Here is a 26,012-nt window from a genome sequence, read left to right as displayed (position 1 = left end):
ATTCATCACAAAATAGGGCTAAACACGTGGTCCAGAAGTTAAAAGGCCACGGCAAGGTGAGAATATGCAGCCACAGTTCCAAGGACAAGTCAAGCGACAGTTTGGTAGACCAAATGTTCCACCACAAGGGCCTCAAGGAGCACCACCATGTCCTAAGTGTCACAAGCTACACTTGGGAGTATGTAGAGTTGGAACCAATAGCTGCTTCACATGCGGGAGAATCGGGCATTACTCCAACCAATGTCCCAATCGTTAGCAAGGAACGAGTGGGGGAACATCAAACCAGTATCAATTGCCTCAGCTCAAAGCGATGGAGGAAATTCTTCCACTACCTCAACCTCTCCGACGTCGACGACCCCGCAGAAAATACCAGTCCAAGGGATACCATCATGAATCCCAGCCGGATCAACAACAAATCCACTATCAACGAACGTTTGCAATCGATCAAAAACCACATGACGAGAATCAAGAAGATTTGGCAGGTATGGAGGATTAGAAGAGTACTAATCGTAACCTTAGTTAATTCAGGTGCTTTGCACTGTCTTATTTTCTTACACATGTGCGGATACATTAGAACTCGACATAGAACCAGCTCGATGACATTAAAAGTAGTTACATCTTTAGGCCATATCGCCACCATTACGTGTGTATGCCCTAACATAGAATTCAAATCAGGAACACATAAGCTTATTGCTAAGGCTCTGAGACTAATGCGTGCATAGAGCATAGATATCATTTTGAAAATAGATTAGTTTTTCGATTCTATACGACGATACAATGCAAGGAGAAGTGGTTTTCGTTTCAGCCATCCGACGAGGGACCTATACGCGACACTAAGAGGAATTGGAAGAAAGCACTGACTATCAAAGACGTGACACATCAATAGTTACCTGAACGCAGAACAAGAATCTAAAGTAAAGAACATTACACAGTACGTTTTGGAAGCATGGAACATTACCAAGACTTGAAGACAAAGTTTCGATGGAGAGGCATGAAACGAGAAGATAACTTCATTCGTATAACGATGCTTGAGCCATTGGGAAGTGAAGGCGCTACATCAGCAATCCTATGGGAGGCTACGACCGTTAGCAATTCCAGAATGGAAGTCAGACCGCATTGTTAGAGACTCTGTCACAATATTGCCAAAGTCAAGGAGAGAAAAGACGACCGTTTGTGAGAACATGTGATTGCATGAAGCCTCGACAACGATCACCTTTGATAGGAATTCTAAGTTTACCTCACACCTCTGAATGAGCCTGCCGAAGAAGTTAGGCTCTAGATTGAATTTCAGCACTATTTTGTTTATCCATAGACGGATGGACAATCTGAGAGGACCGTTTACATTCTAGATGATATAGTTTAGACAGTAGTTTTAGTAAAATGAGCTCAATATGAACAACTTCTGCTCAAATCAAGTTTTTCGATGACAATAGTTTCTAGGTCGCTATGACCATGGCACCGCACGAAGCGCTCAGCGGAAGAACATGTCAAACCCCGTTTTATTGGGATAAAGAAGGAGAAAGAGAAGATGCCTGGTCCTGAAGTAGTAAAAGAAACGATCGCTACCCTGCGACAAACTCGACAAAGAATTAAGGAGGCACATGATCACCAGAACTCTTACACGAATACCAGAAGAATGAAGATTCAATTCGAAGTTGGAGATAAAGTTTTTCTAAAAGTTTCCCCATCCGAGATATATAGGACCTTATGATATACTGGAGAGAGTAGGCCCTGTTGCCTATAAACTTGCGTTGCCGCCGAGCTTCGCGAACGTCCATGATGTTTTTCATGTGTCTCAACTTAGAAAGTAAGTGTTTGATCCAAAACACGTCATCCATCAAGAAGAAGTGTCCCTAGAACCAGATTTGAGTTACGAAGAGAGACCTGATGCTATTATGGACCGGAAGGTTCAACAATTGAGAAACAAGTCGATTTCTTTGGTGAAGATCCAATGGAGATATCATGGCCAAGAAGAATCAACATGGGAACTTGAAGAGAAAGTGAAAGAGAAGTATCCAGAGCTTTTTCCCGAAGGTGAATAACTTAAATTTCGGGACGAATTTTTTTTTAAGGGGGGTAGGATGTAACACCCCGTACTTTTCCTTATTAGTAATAGTGTCACGATACTATTGAGAGTACTGAGATATCGAGATGCTAGATTTTTTTTTTTTTCCGAATGAGACAGAGTTTTTCCTTAAATGGAGATAAGAGTTTTTAGAACCAATGATAGAGTTAGATGTGAATAGATTTGAGAATGAGTTGAGTTAGAGATGCTGATTGAATTGAGCTGAGATTTTATTTTATTTCCAACACCGGATATAGAGCTACCGGATACGGATCTATCAAAGGGATTTACTATCCTATTAAGAAAATGGGAATTATGAGTTAGAAATAGAGTTGAGAAAGAAAGAGTGAGCTGAGGAAAAGAGTTGGTTTGAGAGACGTTTTGTCTTAAGTGACTGTCGATTGTTTTGACGTCACATTATGTGAATTTACTTGATTAATTGATTATGTGACTTTTGATACGTGTGTCTTTGTGATTGACTTATTATGGTTTTTTTTAGAATGATAGAGCCCAAGATTTATTTTGAGTTTTCAAAACGAACGAGATTTATTTTTACCAAGAAATCGAAGAATGCCGACTTGTAAAAATTTTCCAACAATATTTTCTTTTCAAATTTTTATTTATTTTTCTATGATGATGTATTTATAAATTGAGTGAGTGCACTAATGTTAGTGCTATTATTTTAATTTTGGTCACAAGAATAATTTTGCTATAGCATTTTGTTAGGTCCGGAGGGTCTCGAATAGGTGTATGGGGGGGGGGAATACACCTATGGGCTATTTTTCTTTTCTCAAATCTGAGGGATCTCAAGATAGAGATCAAAACGAAACTTTACACGCAAACTATGACACCTGTTAACTGAAGGGACTTTTGACCAAACAGGGTTGACGACTGATACTGAAAACTCTTCAGTAAGAAGTTATCAGTTAAGTCACTGGAACTTAACTGATTCACGTAAGGGCTTCAGTCGAGTTTGCTAAAACAGAGATGATAACACTCTTTCTGACTATCAGAGGATAGATCAGTCAGACTGATATCATACGCAGCGGAAATAAACTTAGTTTCGTAAAAGCCTCGGTTGAGCACGTTGTTAGTCCTAGGTTTCTCTTTGCAGTTATTTAGTATTCAGTTTATCAATTGAAACAACACAAGTAAGAATGTAAAACTGAAAGCTGTAAATAACACAGAGACTTTTACGTGGTTCGGAAAACCCTTTCCTATATCCACGATCGGTTGATCAGACCAACAATCCACTTCGCAAGTACTTAACTGGTGCACTGCAAACCGAACCGTGTGATTGCCGGGTGCACACAACCGTACCACTGAAGAAACCACTTCTTCAGTACCCACACTTCACTCGTGTCAGATTTCTCACGCTTAGCACAACCCGCGCTAAGACTTCTCAGAGTCAGAGTACCTTCTTGAACTCCGAATCACTCAAACACTCTACTCTTTCTTCTTGAAAGGAGGTTTGAACGGTTACCAACTGTACTTCAAAGAAGAAGTTCTTTGGAGCAAGTTTGACCTAGGATTCTGGGTAAACAGAGGTTTGCCTAAGGTCTAAGAGAATGTATGTAATCAGCAGTGACTGATTTTGGCTTTGGAATTCTCTTCTTCGATTCAAGCTTTGGGGAGGTTAAACTTTAGGCTGAGTAGCAATTTTGGCAGAGCTTCAGCTTATGTCGTTGAATCGGTGAAGATTGAAGTGATCCTCAAACGCTATTTATAGGAGAGGTCTTGAATAGATCCATTGGCAGAGAACGTCTTCAAGATTTCTTCCGTTGGAGAGCATTTCGAATTTGGGCTGAGGCTTCAATCTTCGAGGTTCTTTGTTTGGTGGAAACGGCTCTCTTGAAGGACAGGAGATGTGACGTCTCTGATAAAGTAGCCACCAAATAGGAATGACCTCTACAGAGATAAGGAGATCCTGAGATCTCTGCATTTAATGCAGCTGTACTTTTGTGAGTACATGGCTTCCTTTGAACGTTGGAAGTTCAGTCCGAGGAAGAATGTTTAACTGATACTTGACTTTAGTATCAGTCCGCTGAGTCCACGCGGCACGCATTAAGTAATCAGTTCCGAACTGATTCTTCAACTGATACTTCAGTTGGTATCTTCAGTCTTCAGTCCTTTGTCCTTCAGTCTTCAGTCTTCAGAACCACAAGCTAAACTAGAAACCAACTCTAACACTTGAGTTCAAAACCGTTCTAGTCTATTACAATTAAGACCTTTGAATTTTGGTATCATCAAAACAAGGATTAGGATATTCCACAAGGTTCCCAACAATTTTCCCCTTTTTGATGATGCCAAAACCATTCAACAGTTCTAGACAAACAAAAAGACTGAACTCACAGCACAAGTTCTCTAAACTGGGGTGAATACAATTCCCTCTTAACAATAGAACCTAAAAACTTGTACTTAGAGTCAAGAACGAAACAGTTCTAAAACAGAACAAGGAGAAGACATAAAAACATTAATCAGAGCCTGAACAAAGAGTCATTGTCTTCAGGTTGAGACAAAAAAGAAGTTCTTTTCATTAAAGTAAGACTGATAAGCCATCAGTCGAGGTACAGAGCAAGACTTACATTGGAGTAAAAAGAAAAACAAAAACATCATGGGAAACCCATGGACTCCAGCAGTCTGCATCGATGCACCTTGAACTTCTTGATCTTCATCTTCTGTCTTCGTGTTCCTAAGCTTGTTCCACTCTCACTTGTTTTCCATTCGTTTGAGGTCTTATCCTTTGGCTAGTCTTCCTCATGATCATTGAGATGATCATTTTGCTTGATCGTCTTCAGTCTTTTGAGAATAAGTCTCTTAAGAACTTTTCCCCCTTTTTGGCAACATCAAAAATGTAGAATTGACTGAAGGATGAAGCTAAGACCATTGCGAGGAAACAAAATCGCAGAATGGTCCAGAGAAAGATGTTGAGGGTAAGAGGTAGATGGAGAATGCAGAGGTTTAGAAAAAGAAGAAAGTGAAAGATGAGAGGAGACGGAGAAAGGGCAGGGGTTGATTTGCATGGCTCTCTAGAATGGGAAGAGAAGAGAGCGGCAATCATGCAAACCAAAGGAGGTTGAGGAGAGGGTTTTTGGTGAAGAGAAAGAAGCATAAGAGGGGAGGTGTGTGGGTAAGGAAGATCGAATCAGCGACTATCGTGAGGATAGACACTGTCGATGTTGTGCCGGTTAACAACGAGCTCGTGCTCATTGCTGTTGCACCACACGGAAGCTTCACAAAAAGGTGAGAAGCTCGCCTGAGAAACAGGTGAAGTCTGTCTTCTTGAGATAGGTACTTCAAGCCATGTGCCGGGCATGAGGATGGAAGACACTCGCTTCGCTGGATACAAGTGAGGGTAGAGCAAACTTTGACGTGGGAGAGACGTTGAGATCCAGTGGAAAGGTCCGGTGAAGACCAAGTATGTGAGCGTCATTCTCCCACTCCATGACTTTGCAGTCATTGATGTCTCCTTTTGTCGGAACAAATTTTCTCTGCAACTTTGGAAAGATTGGAAATTTTTCTCACAGTGAAGGCTGTGGAGAGTTGTTAGTTGATGCAGAAAATATGTGAAGACAACATGGTATAAATAGACAAATTTTACCAAGTAAAAAGATGAAAAGTTTTTCGAAAACTATGCCTAAAATGTTTTTGAAGAAAAATTCACGTCCGCCGTCACTGCAGGGGATTGAAGCTTCAAAAAGGTGAGAGGTATCATTGCATTATGTCATGTCAATGAGGTTCTCAAGAAATTTGATCACAGAGGCAAAAAGGTTGGAAGGATTTTTAGAGAAGATTAGGACAAGTTCAATCAAAACAGATTTTCCCTTTTAAAATACTTGTCCTTCTCGGATATTCCATTTTCCAATAATCAGTTAAAGGTTTTGAAAGAACTGATCAGTTAGAGAAAGATTTTGAACTAAAAACTCAAAGCTCTTAACTGATATAACTGATTTTAAATAGTAAGCTTGAAAAATACTTACTGATCGACTGATCATTGTAGTCAGTCGATACCACTTTATCCTGGTTGATTCATCAGGATGACTTCTCTTCAGATGAGCGCTTGTCTTGAGCTTTCCACGTCAGCGGTCGTAGAACAGCAGTTGGTTGACCACCAGTCAGCATGACTGTTTGAGAAAATCTTCAAACACAGCATCACTCTTCTGGGTTGATGAGGCCGATCTTTCCACACAGATCGTTGAACCTTTCTTCTGGAAGAGCTTTGGTCAGCAAGTCCGCTCTCTGAACAGCAATTGGAATCCATTCAACAGAGATATTCTTCTTTTCGACGTGATCACGGATGAAGTGATGTCGAATAGCAATATGCTTGACTCTGGTGTGATGAACTGGATTCTGGGAGATTGCAATAGCACTGGAGCTGTCGCAATAAATTGGGACTTCCTTTTCGTCTATCCCATAGTCCTTCAACTGTTGGACTAACCATAGGAGTTGTGAACAGCAGCTTCCGGCAGCAAGATATTCAGCTTCAGTTGTGGAGGTGGCGACTGAAGTCTGCTTCTTTGAAAACCATGAGATGAGCTTGTTGCCTAGGAATTGACAGGTTCTAGAGGTTGATTTGCGATCAATTTTACATCCTGCAAAATTCGAGTCTGAATATTCGGTGAGCTTGAAGTCGTCATCTGCTGGGTACCACAATCCTAAATTGGGTGTACCTTTGAGATATCGTAGTATTCGCTTTGCTGCATCCAAATGAGCTTCCTTTGGATCTGACTGATATCTTGCACAAACCCCGACAGCGTACGCGATATCTGGTCTGCTCGCAGTTAAATATAACAATGATCCAATGATTTCTCTGTACTTCGTCGAAGAGACAGATTTTCCTTCTGAACCTGGATCAACTTTCCAGTTTGTATTCATTGGGATCTTGACTGATTTCATGTGCTGAATATCGAACTTGGCTATCAGTTCTTTGGCATACTTGAACTGACTGATCAGTATTCCTTCGTTGGTTTGCTTGACTTGTAATCCGAGAAAGAAATTCATTTCTCCCATCATGGACATCTGGAACTTGTTGGTCATGATGTCAGCAAACTTCTTGCACATGCGTTCGGATTTGGATCCGAAAATTATATCATCGACATAAATCTGAACAAGCAAGAGATCTTCTCCTTCTTTGAGAGTGAACAACGTTCTATCCGCAGATCCTTTCTTGAAACCTTGTTCAACAAGATACTCCGAGAGAGTATCATACCACGCTCTTGGAGCTTGCTTCAAGCCATAGAGCGCTTTCTTCAGCTTGTACACCTTTTCTGGTCCAGCAACCTCAAAGCCTGGAGGTTGTTCCACGTAGACTTCATCAGTGAGCACTCCATTGAGAAATGCACACTTCACATCCATTTGGTGTACCTTGAAACCTTTGTGAGCTGTGAAGGCTAAGAAGAGTCTGACTGCTTCCAATCTGGCAACTGGAGCAAATGTTTCGTCGTAGTCGATTCCTTCTTCTTGACTGTAACCTTTTGCTACAAGCCTTGCTTTGTTTCTCACAACGTTTCCTTCTTCGTCTTTCTTATTTTTGAAAATCTATTTCAAACCAATCACCTTTGCATCGTCTGGTCGATCCACAAGCTCCCTAACAGAATTTCGGTTGAATTCATTGAATTCTTCTTGCATTACGATGACCCATTGAGTGGACTTCAGAGCTTCTTCGACATCCTTGGGCTCTGCAGATGATAAGAAACAGCTGAAATTCTTATCTTCATTGATGCAGTTCTGATTGATATCAAAGATGAGGTTGCACATTGATCTTCGAGTCTTGACACTGTCTGATGGTTCTCCAATGATGTTCTCATTTGAATGGAGTTCAAACCATCTTCGATACTTCTTGATCTCTTCTGGTGATGGTGGGGCTTCTTCAGTCAGAATGGTTCTAAAGTGTTGAGCACCTTCTGGAGCAGGGGAGAGTTGAGCTGGAGCTGCTTCGGCATGTTCAACTCGTTCTTCAGCAACTGGAGTTTCCCCTTGACTAATGCCATCTGCATTGGCTCCAGTTTGAACTTTAGACCTTTGGCTAATCTTTTGATACTGAAGCTTCTCAGTATCTTCATCTTTTCCTGGTCCCCACACTAAGACAGTAGAAGGCTCGGTGTTGTTGATTTCAGCTTTGGAAGCTTCAGTGTTCTCAACACATCTTTCAGTTTCCTATTCCCTGAAATCATCTGTAGACTCATCAAAGACAACATGTGGTGTTTCTTCAACACAAAGAGTTTGAGAATTAAACACTCGATAGACTTTGCTAGATCGATCTGTTCCAGAGTATCCAAGAAAGATTCCTGGATCAGCCTTGCTATCAAATGTGTTTAACCTCTTCTTTTCATTGTTGTGGATGAAACACCTAGAACCGAAAGCATGAAAATAAGCAATTGAAGGCTTCCTGTTCTTCCATAACTCGTATGGAGTCTTTCCATGTCTTTGAGTGAGGAAGGAGCGATTCTGCGTGTAGCATGCGTTGTTGACTGCTTCAGCCCAAAACTTCAAAGGGAGTTTCGATTCGGCTAGCATTGTCCTTGCTGCTTCCTTCAAAGAACTGTTTCTTCTTTCTGCAACTCCGTTCTATTGAGGAGTTCTTGCTGCAGAAGTTTGATGACTGATTCCTTGTTCCTCACAATACTCACGAATGACAGTATTGAGGAACTCAGTCCCACGATCTGATCTGATGCTGATGATGTTGACTTCTTTTTCGATGCTCAGTCTTCTCAGCAGCTTTGGCAATTCCTCCAGTGTCTCTTTCTTGGTGAAGAGAAAGATAACCCAAGTATATCGTGAATAATCATCCATAACAACTAAGGTGTACTTCCTACCGTTGTAGCTTCTTGGAGAGATTGGGCCAAACAAATTCATGTGAAGTAGTTGAAGAATTCTTCCAGAGGAGTGTCCTGACTTCGACTTGAATGACATTCGCGTCTGCTTTCCTCTTTGACATGCTTCACATTCTTGCTTCTTCTGGAACACAATAGAAGGAAGACCTTCTACCAGTTGATGTTTAGCAAGCTTGTTGATCGTCTTGAAATTGAGATGGTTGAATCTCATGTGTCACAGCCAGTTGAGCTCCGAGCTGCTTTTGTTGATGAGACACATTTCTGGTGGACTGTCTGCCCATGAGACGACGTAGAGACTTCCTTGTCTGAATCCTTTCAAAACCACCTTCTTTTGATTGTTTCTAACAGTGAATTCATCCTTTTTGATCTTCATTGTGAAATCGCTGTCACAAAATTGACTCAGAGACAACAGATTATGTTTAAGACCAGAAACAAAGCTAACATTACTGATACTGGCATTACCCATATTGAGCACACCATAGCCTTTTGTTTCTCCGATTGAGTTGTCTCCGAATGCAACTTTGGATCCAGCTTTCTCAACATACTGAGATAGATATTCTTTGTAGCCCGTCATGTGCTTTGAGCAGTCGCTATCCAAATACCATGTCCTGATTGAAGCTTTAACTTCTTCCTTCTTTTTATGTTTCCTGATTTTGACCTGCAAGGAAGAGTTACTTCAGGTACCCAATCAAGATTTGGGTCCTTCAATGTTAGCTCTAGTTCCCTTTGGAACCCATATCTGCTTCAGAACTGGTCTGGCTAATCTCTTGCGCTTTGCTGATCGTCTTACTGAAGTAGTTGTCGCTTCAGTTGGCACATGAGCATTCTTCTGTTGAGTTTTCCTTTTGAAGGCCTCACTCTTGTAGGAGTTTCGTCTGATGAGTGGTTGAGGTCTTCTCTGCTCGGGGAAGTATCTCCCTTAAGATACTCGAGTCATTCCGGACTGATGGAGACTTGACTGATGTCGTGAGACATGAGTCATATGATGTCCAGTCGCTTGTTGTCGTGGATGTCGCTTGGCTCGTCTGGACTCATCATTGTTTTGTCTCCATGGATGTTGTTCTTTTTGAAACTGAACTGATTTCAGTTTCTGACTGATGTGGCTGTTCTTCCCCCTGGACTGATGAGGAAGATTCTTCTTTATTCCTGATGTTCCTTCCCCGATCTTTAACTGAAATCTGCTTTCCAGTCTTCTTAGTAGAATGATCTGGTTGGGGGCCTCCTTTGCTCGTGTGTAGCTCCGTGGAGGTGGAACATTTGATCTTGCCATCAGTTTGCGTTTGTGAACTTCATCCATATCATGATCTCTTGATTCTTCTGATGTGGTCATTTCAGAAGTATCGTCCTTTGAATTGATCATGACATTCTTTCCTTTATCAGCTGCAACCTTTCCTCCAATGCTTTCAACAAGACCTTTCGATGGAAAGTTGCTCATCATGGGAGACTTCATCATGCAGTCCTTGACTGTTTCTTCCAGTTTGTGATTGAGCCTCTTGATTTCATGAGATGCTCTATCACATTCTGAATTGGAGATTCTGAGCTTTTCTTCCAGTCGACTGTTCTCCATGATTAGCTGATCAAGACAAGTTTCATCCGAAAAGTAGATGATTGTCTGATTCTTAGCTCGTTCATCATTGATCTCCTTTTCTATTTTCTGATTCTGCTTGAGGAGATCTTCGAACATTTTCCTCAACTGACAGTGATCAGTCAAGAGCTGATCGAACTCGTTAGTTTCATCGAATGAGCTTTCTCCAGATTCTGAGTGGTCTCCTGAAAACATCAGGAAGTTATCAATATAAGGAGTCTTTGAATGAGAGATTACCTTTGAGCCATTCATTCCATTGCCGTAGCTGTTGTCGACCACGTTTTCAGTTTCATTGGCCATCGGGGCTTGGCTCTCATCATCTGAGCTGGCAGAGTCGAAGTTGGATGATTCTGATGTGTATTCGGAAGAGTCAGCATCGTCAGCAACCATCACTTTCTTCTTTGTAAAGATGCGATCCTTCTTGGCTTTCAGCTCTTTGCACTCAGATTGAGTCAGTTCAGGGTATTCATTTCGAAAGTGCCATTTCTTTCTGCATCCAAAGCATTCCATGTCTTTAATGTCGTAAGCGGCTGACTTCCTTTCTCTGCTTCGATCTGTGGAATGTCTGGAGTTGCTTTCTCTTTCCTTTCCTTTGTAGTGCTGCTTGTGGAACCTTCTGTACTTGCATAATTTGGACTCCATCTTGTTGAATCTTTCAGTCAACAAAGCATATTGACTGAAGAAGTCCTCAGGGTTGAGTTCCGCTGGTTCCTTGATTTGCTTCTTGCCTTGTCTCGCTGAAGCTTTCAGTGCTGCTCCTCTTGAGGTTGATGGACCATCTTCGTCTGATCCTCCAGCCTTCTTGATTCCAAAATTTCTCTGTAGGTCGAACTCATTTGCCATGAGATCAGAAAAAAGCTTGTTTGTCGGGAGCTGACTGAATCCAGGCTTATGTTGATGAGCGACCGAGTAGATCTGTCATTCTCCTCATGGCAGTGCTCGAAGAATCTTCAGGTTGATTTTTCGTTGAGTGTACTTGTCTTTAGAGATGGATTGAACTTCATTCAGAATTTGATTGAATCTGAGTTCCATCTCTTCGACAGATTCATTCTTGAGCATGAGGAAGGAGTCGAACTTCTGGCAAGCTATGGAAAGCTTATTCTCCTTGATTTCCTCGGAACCTACGCACATTCTTTCAAGAATGTCCCACATCTCCTTTGTAGTTCCGCACTTGATGATCTTCATGACATGCTTGTCAGGAACGGTGCCGGAGATGATGCTTTTGGCGAGGTTGTCTAGCTCATCTTGCTTCCTTTCTTCTGTGGAGAAGTCTGCCTTTTGCTTTGGCTAGACCTCATCGTAAGGATCCTGATGTGGATCAACAGGGACCCACCCCTTTTGACGGTTTCGGTGATGGTGATTGGTCCATTGGTGATGACTTCCCACATTCGGCAATGTTGGGTGGTGAGGAAGCTTTCAAGCCAAAACTTCCATATGTCGTATTTTCAATACTAAACATAGGTAGAGAAGATAATCTGCTGTGGTTAGTCTCCATCAAAAAAGAGAAAACAGATAACAACAGATAGAGCAATTAGCAAGCACAATTTGAAAGAGAAAACTTTTTCGAGACCTTTGAGAAAAAAGATCTAGTTCAATTAGAACCTAATCAGAAATAAAGTGTTCTTGCGAACAACCTGCTCTGATACCCATTGTTAGGTCCGAAGGGTCTCGAATAGGTGTATGGGGGGGAGGGGGGAATACACCTATGGGCTATTTTCTTTTTCAAATCTGAGGGATCTCAAGATAGAGATCAAAATGAAACTTTACACGCAAACTATGACACCTGTTAACCGAAGGGAGTTTTGACCAAACAGGGTTGACGACTGATACTGAAAACTCTTCAGTAAGGAGTTATCGGTTAAGTTACTGGAACTTAACTGATTCACGTAAGGGCTTTAGTCGAGTTTGCTAAAACAGAGATGATAACACTCTTTCTGACTATCAGAGGATAGATCAATCAGACTGATATCATACGCAGTGGAAATAAACTTAGTTTCGTAAAAGCCTCGGTTGAGCACGTTGTTAGTCTTAGGTTTCTCTTTGCAGTTATTCAGTATTCAGTTTATCAATTGAAACAACACAAGTAAGAATGTAAAACTGAAAGCTGTAAATAACACAGAGACTTTTACGTGGTTTGGAAAACCCTTTCCTACATCCATGGTCGGTTGATCAGACCAACAACCCACTCCGCAAGTACTTAACTGGTGCACTGCAAACCGAACCGTATGCTTGCCGGGTGCACACAACCGTACCACTAAAGAAACCACTTCTTCAGTACCCACACTTCACTCGTGTCAAATTTCTCATGCTTAGCACAACTCGCGCTAAGACTTCTCAGAGTCAGAGTACCTTCCTGAACTCCGAATCACTCAAACACTCTACTCTTTCTTCTTGAAATGAGGTTTGAACGGTTGCCAACTGTACTTCAAAGAACAAGTTCTTTGGAGCAAGTTTGACCTAGGCTTCTGGGTAAACAGAGGTTTGCCTAATGTCTAAGAGAATGTATGTAATCAGCAGTGACTGGTTTTGGCTTTGGAATTCTCTTCTTCGATTCAAACTTTGGGAAGGTTAAGCTTTAGGCTGAGTAGCAATTTTGGTAGAGCTTCAGCTTATGTCGTTGAATCGGTGAAGATTGAAGTGATTCTCAAACGCTATTTGTAGGAGAGGTCTTGAATAGATCCGTTGGCGGAGAACGTCTTCAAGATTTCTTCCGTTGGAGAGCATTTCAAATTTGGGCTGAGGCTTCAATCTTCGAGGTTCCTTGTTTGGTGGAAACGGCTTTCTTGAAGGACAGGAGATGTGACGTCTCTGATAAAGTAGCCACCAAATAGGAATGACCTCTGCAGAGAGGGATGATCCTGAGATCTCTGCATTTAATGCGGCTGTACTATGTGAGCACGTGGCTTCCTTTGAACGTTGGAAGTTCAGTCCGAGGAAGAATGTTTAACTGATACTTGACTTTAGTATCAGTCCGCTGAGTCCACGCGGCACGCATTAAGTAATCAGTTCCGAACTGATTCTTCAACTGATACTTCAGTTGGTATCTCCAGTCTTCAGGCTTCAGTCATTCGTCCTTCAGTCTTCAGTCTTCAGTCTTCAGTCTTCAGAACCGCAAGCTAAACTAGAAACAAACTCTAACACTTGAGTTCAAAACCGTTCTAGTCTATTACAATTAAGACCTGTGGATTTTGGTATCATCAAAACAAGGATTATGATATTCCACAAGGTTCCCAACACATTTCATTAATTTGTGACTAGTTTTTCATGATTTAATTAGTGTGGCTTAACACATGGTTTATTTTCCACCACACAATACTACACTCTCACTTGATTATTATAATCAATTAGACATGTGTGCTTTAATCAAGTGGCTTAGTGGATAAGCTTGAGCATTTACTTGTTGGCTAAGCTTGGAAGCAAGTGGATGATATTAAACAAAACACTTTTTCTTTATTCTCACTTCCTCCCTAACTCACCGCCTCACCATTTTCTCTCTCTAATCTTCCTTTCCTCCATTAATCCTCCATGATCGAAGAACACCAAGCTTTTTAGATCATCTCTACACCAAAGTCTTCCAAAGATATTGATCTAAACACCTCTATTTCCTTGGTAAAGCCTAGAGATTAGTGGAGATACAAGCTTGAAGATTGGAAAGAAGATTTTATTTTTTTCTCTTTGATTTACTTGAGTAAGTGTTCTAATCTTATGGATCTAGACTCTATATTGAGATATATGTGTGTAGATGGATGATTGAAGCATGAAAACTCCCCCTCCTTCATTTTCCTTAATTTTCGAAAATTAGGGCCTTTGCCCTTCAAAAATTTTTCTTATTCTTTTCTTAATTTGGCATGAGATCTATGCTTATTGAGGTGTTTTGAGATGATTCTTATGTGTATTGTAAAGCTTTCTCATGAGATGTGAATTTTTCACTTAGGTTAGTTTGCCTAAAATTGGGAGATCTTGAGTCTGTGGATTAAATGATGAATTGACGATGAGTATAAACTTATGAGATGATTAACATGATAATTGATGGATTGGATTGATAATTTATGTAAGTGTTTAAGTGGCTTGTATTGTTAGTGAAGGAATATTAAACTGAATTAATGTTCCGTTTGCCCGATGATCGTTTCTTGGAATATTATTAATTTATCATACAACGATTAATCCTAACATGCTCCTATGAATTTAAGTGCTGCACGTTGGAGTTCAGAAATACCTGAAGAATTCAGAAGAATTCGTCAAACTCGCAGCTGAACAGACCAGTCAGCTTCAAGCCTTCGTTTGAAGCCTCAAACGTCCTCAAATCGTATTCTGCCCAGAAATACGACTTCTTCGTCTTCGAGAGAGCTTTCCGTGGCCGCCTGTTTCGCCTGAATTGGAGTTCTGTGGAGGAATTTATGGCCGTTCTCCCGAATCTTCCAGAACTTAATTTCCTGCGAAAAATCTGACTCCAGCTCTGATCTTCTGAACTGTATCCCGCTCAGCTTTCACCGTTGGATGGACAACGAACTATGAAAGTCCCAAGAGAGAAATAATGCTCCTCACGTTTCCTGCGCCCCACAGCTCTCCAAAACTCTAATATTTTATCAGTGTGTTTCCCTGAGAGCTGACAGCTGTATTTTATAATAAATAAAATACGGAGGAGGCGCAGATTAGGCGTAGGGGGCGTGTTCTCTCTTTGCTAGGGCTAGGAGACTTTGGGCCAGTCCAGGGACCAGATACAAAGAATAAAGATGGGCCTCAAATAAATTAATTATCTATGGTCAGCCCAGACCATAATTAATTTATAAATATTAGTTCATTCCACTAGAGAACCAATATTGACTTACCCCTTTATTGCAGGTGTTGAGTCGGGGCTTGTATTTAGACTTATTAAATCCTCGTATTTAAAATATCCGATATCCATTAATTAATTAGAGCTCACAGCTTAAATTAATTAATCTCTTTATAATCCTTAAGCAGTACCACTCAAACCTTATTATTGCGCCTGAACTTAATCAACTTGCAGGGTTTAGCGCAATAAACATTATTGAGCTCCTTAAGGGGATGTCATTACCCTATACCGGATACGGGTACCAATACAGATAATCAAATATCATATATTAACCGCTATCACCTAAGATACAGAGTACTCAAGTTACTATATAACTCTCACTCATAGTAAATCAAAGTGATACACGAATTAACATATATATATGAAATCTTATTAGTATTAAGATTTTATTAAGTCACCGAGATCTTGATTCTTCACTTAAGTCAGATAGAAGAATACATCTCATTGTGGTCCTATCAATACGTTATGACGTACCAGTATAGACAACTAGTCAAGACAAACTACTTCCATCTATACCGCAGCCTAAACCGATGACTCGTCCTAAAGTCATCTCGGCTGTGATCATATTATATCTCTTAAGGTTAATCCAATTATATGGTCTTCTGTGATCTACAACACACCATATAATCTACTTGTATAGAGATAGAGAACATACATATGCAATCATGAACACAATCAGATAGGAGATTGGATAGTGGTAACAGGAAACATTGTATACAAGCATAAAACGTTCTTGCTTTCAGTATACAAATCCAACAATCTCCCACTTATTCTAAAGCAAACTTTTAGTATACAATGTGTCTATTTACTCAACTCCTAACACTTCTCCCACTTATACTTAAAGTTTCCTAAGTGGGTGGCATCAATCGCATTCACATCTTTCAATGACTATTTGCGATAAGCCTTTTGTGAAAGGATTAGTTAGTTTCTCCAATACATGTTAATTCATTCTATGAGCACAAAACCTCGATTTACGAATAATCGTATAACTTGGTACTTACTCTCCATGTGTTTGACCCCTTGTGGTTCTTGGATTCCTTAGAGTTTGCAATTGCACTTGAGGTATCACGAAGGTGATGCTCTCACGCAAACTAGGAATCACCCTTAGATCCTGAAGGTAGTGGTCAAACCAAAAGATTTTACCTCCCAAGGAAAACACATAGCTCGAGGTGATTATTCTTTGTTCCGGTCAGCCTGGAAATCCGAAATCGTATAATCCGAAAATGAACTAAACTGTCTAATTGGTAAACTATTCTTATTCTCTAGTCATGGAACTTGAGAATATAATTTACCACAGTTCAGTGTCCTTAACTAGGACTATACTGATATCTTACAACCATGCTAACTGCATAGCAAATATAAGATCTCGTACATAGCAATCCATACATGAAGCTATCTACTGCGGAAACGTAGAATACTGCATTCATTTCCTCAACCTCAACAGGCTTCTTAAGACATAGTCTTTAGATAAAGGAACGCCATATCTAAAAGGTAGCAATCATTTCTTGGCGGTATTCATACTAAAACGAGCATTCACAGTCTCAATGTAAGACACTCGAGATAAGCCCAACATCCTTTTTCTAGTGATCCCTTATGACCTTGATCACAAAGATGTATACTGTACCTCCTTAGTCTTTCATCTGAGACTGTTCGGATAACCATTACTTTATGTCTTGACAATAGCTCCATATTGTCGCCAATTAGGAGGATATTATCTACATAAAATACAAGATAAACCACATCACCGATGACACGAGAGCGATTGACATCATACCCTATACCCTTACACTGGGCATAATCTTTCGCCACCAGTCTAGCCTCGAAAGCTACGACCTTGCTCATTCGGGTCTGTCATTATCTTGTATACTCACTTACAACCTAAGGCTTTACTGCCTCCTGGTAGCAAGATTTTCTAGTATACACCCATATTCTTAATGGATTGCTCCATTGAGGCGTGCTAGGAATCTACATTCTCGTCTCCCACTAATTCCAAGTAGTTATCTGGGTCGATTCTCTTATATTCACTACCAGGGACTGAATCCAAAGATCTTCCCAAGAACATAAATCGATCGGGTTGTCCCACAACCCTCCCACTACAATGGATCTGTGGTGGCACATGTGTGTCAACAGTGCGTGCAGTGTCTTGTGGTACAAAACTCTTGCACACTTGGCTTGGGTGATGGAATCGCCTGTCTAATGTCTTCACTTCTAAGAATCGTGTGTCATTGCTAATAACCACATTCTGATTCTTTAGGACTAATTGCAAAGATACATAACTCATCATCGAACATATTTTTCCAAGAGTGACCTATTTCTTCTCTCCACCACACCATTTTATATAGGGATTACACGGTGTAGTAAACTGGGTTGGAATCCCAAACACTGACAATGAATCAGAAAAGATCATTCCTAACACATTATTGGCCCTTTATCCCCCTTGTCATGAATGACCTGGTCTCCATCTTTTCCTCTATACAGGATTCGCAGGTTCGAAATAGTACAACCTGGATTGAATCTAATGTACTTATTTAGACACGAGCCTTTCGATCCTGTTAAGATAGCTGTGGCCTATTTCTAGGGTATCAATATATGTGTAAGATCCTCATGAGAGATTAGCCTTAACTTTTCTCTTTCTTTTGTTCGATGATGTAAATGCAATATAAAGGTATTTTGTAGACAAGTTATTGTATGAAGAGAGATGTTCAAAATACCAGAATAGAAAACTTTGTCATTTCTTATTATAGAAACACCACTATCAAAAATGACATAAGATCCATCTATTCAAAATTTTAGAACATGATAAGGAACTCTCAAAAACTAAACTATGTCTTTAGGACTTAAAGACAAGTCCTCAATTGCAACAACTGCGACTCTAGTCACGTTGCCTACGAAGACAATCATTTCATCACTTCTCAGCTTCCTTGTCAGCTTATAAAAAGCCATGCAAGGTGTAACAATCATTATCAGTTTCTCTCGTTATCCACTACTCACAACTGAGTAGAAAATGAGCTGATATGTCTCAGTTACTATAGCAAGTGAAGTACCTTAACCCTTTGCCTTGAGTATTGAAAGAAAAAATCTCCAATACTCAATCTTATCACACCACTACTCCCACTTATTTCCCTTGTCTTTCTTGCCCCTTGGACCCTTCTTCTTCCCGTCATTCGACGAAGAAGATGGCTCTCATTTGGCAATAACAAGTGCTTGCACATCTCTTTCCCACAACTTCCTTAGCCGTAACTAGATCATTCAACAACTCAAAAAGAGTATTATCTTACTTGCTCATAACAACGTTGAGGTGGAAGTTCTTAATTAAAAGACTTGGGAAGAGAGTTCAGGATAATATCGACTTTTGTCTCACCGTCGATACTCCCACTGAGCAAGTCAAGTCTGTCAAAATTTGCATGACATGCTCGTGCACTGAGCTGTGCTCACTCATAAAAATAACAAGATTACTCTCATCAAATTTAAATGAGCAGCTCAGTCCGCCTCTCCGAACACTTTCTTGAAATTCAGCATGATGTTAATAGCATCGTCCATGCCCTGATGTTGGAGCTACAAGGTTTGTGACATTATACTCATAATATAGCATATAGCTACATTATTCGTCTTATGCCACCTTTTATGTAATTCCTTTTTCTCATCAGTTGACTCATTGTTCGGACCATAAGAACGTGTAGTAAGCAACACAAAAATTGTGTTAGTTAGTGATAAAGATAAAAATCCAAAACTGCGTTTCCATTTTATATATGTGGACCGGTTAAAAGACTTTGTGCAAGAATAAATAAACAGTAGGAGACATAGACATATCTGAAAGTAACGAACATAAAGCACATAATTCGTAACAATAATATTGTAACCTTTTGATAAAAACAATATTAATGAAACCTCCAACTGCCCAAGAAATCTCACGAGTAAGCTACGATAGGGTGGACGTTTACACATGAACTCCTCAACCAGACTATTTACCTAGTCGATTAATTTCCATCCATGTCAACTTGACCTTTTGACAAAGGAAATTAATAGTTGGACTTTAACTAGACCATATCATATTCAAGAAGGGACTCCGATGGGGAGTTGTACATTGTACTTGAAATGATATCTAAGCAGCGACCACAATTTAACCTTGAGTATTAAATTCTTGAAATTGGCATACTCACTAGGACCATACCGCTTCCAATTTAACCTCTTGGTTATCTTATTTAAAATCCATCATCTAAAGTACTTATGAAAATCATACGAGTAAGCCACGATAGGGTGGACGTTTACCGCATAACTCCCACTACTTAAATGGATTTAAATATTTTTAATAGAAATCTCAACTTAACAAACTTGTGAAATAAAATATGAAGTAAGCCACGATAGGGTGAACGTTTGCTCATATTCTCAATCACTTTGTCTTGAGACCGTTTGTGGAAATTTAAATAATTTTTATAGCTATAAAATTATTAATACAGCTTAGTCTTTTTACTTTCAAAAGGTTTGATCATGCTCAAACACATAATCCTAAACATGCTCTTCTAGAACGCAACATGTAAAACATGCTCGCTAGAATTCTAAAACATGCTTAAGAAAACGATAAACCTAGCATGCTTGTCTAAGCGCAGTTAATAAACACATATTAACAAACAAAGACAAAAACAACATCCAAAGAGCATAAATGATTAACACCACGACATGCAAATAGCAGAATTGAAACAAAAAAGTTATTCGTGACCCATTCGTGGAACCCCATATTTCTAATCTATTACAAAGAACAGAAAAGAAAAAGAAATAGAATTCAAAAACGTAAACTCGGCCCGAAAAGCTTCAAACAGGCCCGTCTTTGAAACTAGGGTTTGGGCCCCCTAGGGTTTGGAAAAATGTGCCACCTTCCCTTGACAGCAGCTCCCGGCGCGCGGAAGCAGCCCAGCACGGCAGCAGCCCGGCGTGCGCAGCAGCCCAGCGCGGCAGCCGCCTAGCTCGGCAGCGGCCTTCCTTCGCGAGCAGTAGCAGCACCAGCAGGGCTCGGCAGCCTCGGCTCTTGGTCACAGCAACCTCGGTAGATCCAGTGCGAGGACAGCAGCAACGGCAGCAGCGGCTGCGCGTCGCCTGCTGGGCGCGCAGCGCGCAAAGCACGCACGCGCAGCCCTCGGCGCGCACAGCCCCTGCCAGTCGCCTGTCCTCCCTCGCTCTATCTTGCATGACCAGCCTTGGCAGCCCCCGGCGTGCAGCAGAACAAGGGCAGCAGCGGCGGTACGGCAGCCACCGCATGCCCTAGTTCAATCGCAGCCAACCAACCCGTCCTCCGTTTAATCTGGTTTGATCGTCGTCGTTTTCGTCTCGTTTTCCACAATTACAGATTTACAAAGGAAAAACAAATACAATTTGAAATTCTAATCTAACCACGGATTTATCTCGTGATGAAAAATGATTACAACGTCAAAACGACGTATCCCACGAATCAACAGACCACGAAGAACAACAGCAGTAAAAACAACGCACATTATTAATCGTACATAAATTAATAATAGAGCCAAGAAATTAATCCTGGGCTCTGATACCAATTGAAGGAATATTAAACTGAATTAATGCTCCGTTTGCCCGATGATCGTTTCTTGGAATATTATTAATTTATCATACAACGATTAATCCTAACATGCTCCTATGAATTTAAGTGCTGCACGTTGGAGTTCAGAAATACCTGAAGAATTCAGAAGAATTCGTCAAACTCGCAGCTGAACAGACCAGTCAGCTTCAAGCCTTCGTTTGAAGCCTCAAACGTCCTCAAATCGTATTCTTCCCAGAAATACGACTTCTTCGTCTTTGAGAGAGCTTTCCGTGGCCGCCTGTTTCGTCCTGAATCGGAGTTCTGTGGAGGAAGTTATGGCCGTTCTCCCGAATCTGCCAGAACTTAATTTCCTGCGAAAAATCTGACTCCAGCTCTGATCTTCTGAACTGTATCCCGCTCAGCTTTCACCGTTGGATGGACAACGAAACTATGAAAGTCCCAAGAGAGAAATAATGCTCCTCACGTTTCCTGCGCCCACAGCTCTCCAAAACCCTAATATTTTATCAGTGGGTTTCCCTGAGAGCTGACAGCTGTATTTTATAATAAATAAAATACGGAGGAGGCGCAAATTAGGTGTAGGGGGCGTGTTCTCTCTTTGCTAGGGTTAGGAGACTTTGGGCCAGTCCAGGGACCAGATACAAGGAATAAAGATGGGTCTCAAATAAATTAATTATCTATGGTCAGCCCAGACCATAATTAATTTATAAATATTAGTTCATTCCACTAGAGAACCAATATTGACTTACCCCTTTATTGCAGGTGTTGAGTCGGGGCTTGTATTTAGACTTATTAAATCCCCGTATTTAAAATATCCGACATCCATTAATTAATTAGAGTTCTGACAGATTAAATTAATTAATCTCTTTATAATCCTTAAGCAGTACCACTCAAACCTTATTATTGCACCTGAACTTAATCAAGCCTGCAGGGTTTAGCGCAATAAACATTATTGAGCTCCTTAAGGGGATGTCATTATCCTATACCGGATACGGGTACTAATACAGATAATCAAATATCATATATTAATCGCTATCACCCAAGATACAGAGTACTCAAATTACTATATAACTCTCACTCATAGTAAATCAAAGTGATACACGAATTAACATATATATATGAAATCTTATTAGTATTAAGATTTTATTAAGTCACCGAGATCTTGATTCTTCACTTAAGTCAGATAGAAGAATACATCTCACTGTGGTCCTATCAATGCGTTATGACGTACCAGTATAGACAAGTAGTCAAGACAAACTACTTCCATCTATACCGCAGCCTAAACCGATGACTCGTCCTAAAGTCATCTCGGTTGTGATCATATTATATCTCTTAAGGTTAATCCAATTATATGGTCTTCTGTGATCTACAACACACCATATAATCTACTTGTATAGAGATAGATAACATACATATGCAATCATGAACACAATCAGATAGGAGATTGGATAGTGGTAACTAGGAAATATTATATACAAGCATAAAACGTTCTTGCTTTCAGTATACAAATCCAACAATTAGATCTAAGGTTGGTTTGATGTTTCTTTTCTGCTCTGCCGAGCTGTTTCTTTTCTGCTCTGCTGAGCTATTTTTGTTCTGCTCTGGCAAGCTATTTCTGTTCTGCTCTGGCAAGCTATTCTACTCTGCTCTGCCGAGTCATTTCGCTCTGCTCTGACCGAGTCATTTTACTCTGCTCTGACCGAGTCATTCAGCTCTGCTCTACTGAGTCATTTTGCTCTGCTCTGACCGAGTCATTCAGCTCTGCTCTGTCGAGTCATTCAGCTCTGCTCTGCCGAGTCTTTCAGCTCTGCTCTGCCGAGTCATTCAGCTCTGCTCTGCTGAGTCATTTCAGCTCTGCTCTACCGAGTCTTTCAGCTCTGCTCGGCCGAGTTTTTCTGCTCTGCTCTGTTGAGCTTTTCTGCTCTGTTCTGTCGAGCTTTTCTGCTCTGCTCTGGCCACCGAGCCAAGTCTAATGAGTTAAATATTTTTGTATTGATGTTTTTTAGCGTTATAAGAGTTTAATATGAGTTTTGAGGAGTTTTCATTGGAGTTTTTTTGTGACATGCTATGTGTGAAATTATATGCTTATGTGCTTACGCATGTCTATGTGCTTGTTTGTTATGAGTTTAATCCGAGTTGAGTGACAAGTCGAGAGTAGGATTTGTGTACTTCTTAGGATATATGTATATACTTAGGAGATTGAGATAGTTGGAGTATATAGAAGATGAATGATGAGATATCATTGAGATAAGAATGATATACATAGTAAGGGAGTTCCTGACTAGTTTTATATATCTTATCTCATGAACCACTTCCGACGTTGTGACATCTGAAGCTACCAGCAGAGAACAGAAGTAAGATCGCCCAAGTACTATGAGAGTAAGCTAAGTTTGTCAGGTGGGCATTATTTTGAGTATACATATTATACGAGCTTTCTTAAATGATATGATATTTATGATTATGATTTGAGTTAAATGATGTTTTAAACTGTTTGACTTGCCAAGTTATAATGATAAATTGTATGTTACCCTCTTCTGTTGAGATGAGACGAATTTGGTCCTGCCACAAGCGGGATTTTGTGCACAGAGGTGACTGCGAGCCATCTTCGGGTCGGCCGGTCACGGTACTTGAGAGGGAGGCCTACTTCTCAGTACCTTTAATAATGAGTTGTAGACGTGGTACATGCATGCTAAGTATTTTGACTGCAGTCGCTTATTTACGATGTTTATGATTTGCGAAATTGCTTACACAGGTTCGTTTATACTAAAATCCCTGTGTGATGCTTATGTTGTGGCAAGTTCAATTTATAGCTCTAAGAGCACGCTTTCTTTTGTTTTTCGACTTATGTCCACTGAGTACTTTGTACTCAGCCCTGCATGTATTTCTAAATGTGCAGGATAAGCGAGGAGGAGGAAGATCGGTCTGGTGCTGGCGGGGACTTATTTTGGATGACGTTGTTTCTTTTACTGTATTTCTACTTCATACGGTAGCCTTTTGAGGTTGGATGTATATATATTTTGAACTTAATCAGAAAACACACTCTCGGCTATATGTCTTCATACATATAGTCTGATCACGTTTTGCTGCGAGACTCTGTAAATTATAAACCTTTGTAAATTTTTAACAATGTCCGCTTTGTAAACTTTGTCGAGAATCCCTGTACTTTTGAACTTATGAAGCCGATAATATTTGTGTCTTTGAGATGATATTATTGTTGTTCATCTTTACATGTTTTGTTGTGAGTTTCCGCTTGTTGTTTGATCTAGTTCTTCCTTCTTTACTTCATTATTTTATTTAGTCATATCGATACTCGGTCTACGCTATCATTGGCTAGACCTCGGGCTGCGACAGTTGATTGGCAAAAGTGGGTCTGAGTACATTCCAGCTTTAGATCCTTCATTCCGTCAACTTGAGTAGACTGATGCTTCCATCAGTTCACGTTTTCGTTTAGCAAAATCTTTGTGCTGGTGGTCTGGCACAAACATGATCAGCTTGGCCGTCTGCTGATCCTTTAGACTGAGATTGCTTCATCGGTCTGGTTTTCCTTCAGCTAGATCGTCTACTATTTTTTCTTTTGTAGTTTGATGTTTAGTTGGGATTTTAGCAGCTGTAGACTTCTTCATAGAATTTCTTTAAGTCTTTTCAACTTAGACTCATGACTCAACATATAGCTAATTTTGGTCATCATCAGGATTCACTTCATTGGGTTTAGACATTAATTAAAACATAGAATTTTCCTAACAGGTAGTGTCCATAAATAGCAATGCATACTTTTGTGGGACTTCTCAAAATAGAAAGAAGCGTACATTCTTATGGGACATAGAGGGTAGGATTTATGTTTAAAAACTTCATATTCATACTGTTAAGCATGAACATTTTATTATAAGGTTATTTCTAAATATTTTGTAAATGGCTCAGCACACTGAGTATAATAGTAAGCCAAATCTTTTTAAAATGTTTCCAGTTTGAGTGGTTGATGTGGATTGTGGTACTGAGATGAGGACTGTTTTTGCTATTTGGTGAGATATAGAAAGATGGGTAGAGATTTTTCGGTGGATTATTGAAGAAATATGGATTATACGTAGTTTGATCGGCCGATGAAGACAAAGAAGACAATTGGAATGCTAGAACACGAGAGAAAATAGTTGCTGTATTGAGAATAGAGATAGCGCGTGTTACAAGAGAGCACGCAGGCCCTATTTATAGATTACAAATGGAGGGCAAAATAGTAAAATCAGCGTCGGAGCATGCGTCCTGCGTGGTCGGGGCATAATGGTAAAATCACCTTTACGCGGGAGATTTCCCTGCGTCTGGGTGATTCCTCTGGTGAAGGCCATTCCTTTGGCGAGAGCGGCCCCTCTGGCGAAGGTGATTCCTCTGACAGAAGCGATTCTTCTGGGGGAATGTGATTCCTCTGGCGAGAACGATTCCTCTGGCAAAGGCGGCTTCTCTGGCGAAAGTGGTTCCTCTGGCGAAAGTGGCTTCTCTGGCGAGAATGGCTTCTCTGACGAAAGTGGCTCATCTGGCGAAGGTAGTTCCTCTGGCAAAGGTGGCTTCTCTAGCGAGCATGATTCCTCTGGCGAGGACGGTTCCTCTGGCGGGTGTGCTTCCTCTGGCGAGGATGATTCCTCTGAAGGGTACGATTCCTCTGGTCGAGGATGATTCTTCTGGCGAAAGCTACCTCGCTGCTTCCCGTGATTCCATTGGTGAAAGCATTCCTCTGCTCTACATATATTACTTCTCATCATTATTGTACATAAATTATTCCTTTATTGCCTTTTTTGTATATCTCTGCCCACTTCCTATCTTGTAATTATAATGACTCGTGTACACTTAGCAAATGTAAATTAATGATGTCTTAATTTTTGGGTTCAAACCACTCTCTACAGGATTAAATTTTATTTCTATTTTTCTTTTCTTTTTTTTAGTTCTTGAGTTTTCCCTTTAAGTCATACTCTGATATTTATGTCTTCCTTGAAAGTCGGGGCATGATATTTGGAGTTTAAAGTGATATTCGATTTATGTCATGTTATCTAAAAAATAAAAATAAAAATTATATAATGATATCCGACGAACTACATCAAATTTTTGGGGGCCAAAAAATGAATACATGATACTTTTGATACAAAATAAAAAAAATTAAAATT

This window comes from Salvia miltiorrhiza, chromosome 2 (genome assembly GCF_028751815.1).
Source record: "Salvia miltiorrhiza cultivar Shanhuang (shh) chromosome 2, IMPLAD_Smil_shh, whole genome shotgun sequence".
In the NCBI taxonomy this organism is placed as follows: Eukaryota; Viridiplantae; Streptophyta; class Magnoliopsida; order Lamiales; family Lamiaceae; genus Salvia; species Salvia miltiorrhiza.
This window is presented reverse-complemented; position numbering follows the sequence as displayed.